Here is a 2183-nt window from a genome sequence, read left to right on the forward strand (position 1 = left end):
TCTCTTTGCTTGTACTTGTTGGTTTTATGACAGGGAGAAGAAGCGGGGCTTCAACTTCCTTTGATTCTGAACCTGAGAGAACCTTCCTTAGACTAAGGAGGGAGGCAAGAGACAAACGTGTAGTTGGTGCTGAAGAAGAGGAGGAACACTTTGAGGAATACTTTGAACTAAATATGGAAGAAAACATGGAAAACCATCATGAAGAAGAGGCTCACAACCATGGCGGAAGTGTGGTCGAGAAAATCATACTGGGGAGGATAGAAGAGTTTTAGGCTCTTATATCAATCCAAACCCAGGAAACTATGGAAGTAGCATTCAAAAGCCAACCATCCATGCCAACAATTTTGAACTGAAGCCACAGCTCATCACCCTTGTGCAGAACAATTGTTCGTTCGGAGGAAGTGTCCAAGAGGACCCAAATCAACATTTAACCACCTTCCTGAGAATATGTGACACAGTGAAGTCTAATGGTGTTCATCCTGACACCTATAGACTGCTTTTATTTCCATTCTCACTCAGGAATAAGGCAGCCAAGTGGCTGGAATCTTTTCCAAGGGAAAGCTTGACAACTTGGGAAGACGTGGTGAACAAATTCTTAGCAAGATTTTACCCTCCTCAAAGAATCAATAGGCTGAGAGCTGAAGTCCAAACCTTCAGGCAACAAGATGGTGAGACTCTATATGAAGCATGGGAGAGGTTTAAAGACATAACAAGGAGGTGTCCACCTGACATGTTTAACGAATGGGTGCAGCTGCACATTTTCTATGAAGGGCTCTCTTATGAGTCAAAGAAGGCCGTAGACCATTCATCCGGAGGATCTTTGAACAAGAAGAAAACCATTGAGGAGGCTATAGATGTCATTGAAACAGTAGCAGAGAACGACTACTTCTATGCTTCCGAAAGAGGGAACACAAGAGGAGTTATGGAGCTAAACAATGTAGATACTCAGTTGGCCCAAAACAAGCTCATTACCCAACAGCTGGCTGACCTCACCAAGAAGATGGAGAGGAACCAAGTGGTAGCAATCTCCACTTCATCAACAACCCAAGAAGGAGTGAATAAAGAAGCAGAGGGTAGTCAGGAGCAAGCCAACTACATTGGGAATTCATCTGGGCAGAACCATGATCCTTACTCCAAGAATTACAACCCTGGATGGAGGAATCACCCAAACTTTGGGTGGGGAAATCAACAAGACCAAAGCCTGGATCAAAGACGCTCAAATCCAAACAATTTCACATCTAGACCATATCAACATCCCAATAACAACACCTCTCCACATTCATATCAAGGCCAGAACAACCCTTCTCAACCTGACCTATCATCATTTGATGAAAGAATCTCAAGGATTCAAAATCTACTTGAAGGCATATGCAAGGATATCCAAGACAGTAAAGCATTCAGAGAGGAAGTGCAGTCAAATATGCAAAATCAGGATGCTGCCATCAAGAAGCTTGAGACACAAATTGGCTATTTATTCAAGCAAATTCCCAGCCACAACCTTCACAGTAAAACTAACTCAACCAAAAGGGAGGAGTGTCAGGCTATCACCCTTCGGAGTGGGAGGAACTGAAGGAAACCCCCCAGAAACCACAAGAAGAGCAGGACGAAGTTCAAGTTCTGACTTTGAGTTCACAAAAAAGGGAAGGAGTGCTGAAACCAGACATCCCAAGAGTCCCATACCCTCAGCAACTAAAGAAGAAGGGAGATGACAATCAGTTTTCGAGATTTTTGGAAATCTTCAAGAAGCTACAAATGAACATACCCTTTGTTGAAGCAATAGAAGAAATGCCACTCTACGCCAAGTTCTTGAAGGAGCTCATGACTAAGAAAAGAAGTTGGAAGAACAACGAGACTGTGATACTAACAGAAGAGTGTAGTGCTATCATTCAGCACAAACTGCCCCAGAAATTGAAGGATCCTGGGAGTTTTCAGATCCCTTGCATTATAGGGGAAATCACAGTGGAGAAAGCCCTTTGTGACTTAGGAGCCAGCATCAACTTGATGTTAGTAGCTATGATGAGGAAGATGATGATAGAGGAGGCTAAACCAACAAAAATGGCCCTACAGTTGGCTGACAGGTCGTTCAAGTTCACGCATGGCGTCGTAGAAGATTTGCTGGTGAAAGTGGGAGATTTTATCTTCCCAGCAGACTTTGTAGTGCTGGACATGCAGGAGGAAGCCAA

The 2183-nt window shown here is 43.6% G+C and overlaps 1 non-coding gene across 1 annotated transcript; it reads right to left on the reverse strand.

Annotated features, from left to right (window-relative positions):
- Positions 1-628: 628 nt before the first annotated feature.
- Positions 629-732, reverse strand: LOC148565295 (small nucleolar RNA R71). The gene has a single exon (XR_015884823.1). It is a non-coding gene; the product is annotated as a small nucleolar RNA R71 (small nucleolar RNA).
- Between the last annotated feature and the right edge of the window lie 1451 nt (positions 733-2183).

This window comes from Arachis ipaensis, chromosome B5, assembly GCF_059453495.1.
Source record: "Arachis ipaensis isolate K30076 ecotype BB chromosome B5, ASM5945349v1, whole genome shotgun sequence".
In the NCBI taxonomy this organism is placed as follows: domain Eukaryota; kingdom Viridiplantae; phylum Streptophyta; class Magnoliopsida; order Fabales; family Fabaceae; genus Arachis; species Arachis ipaensis.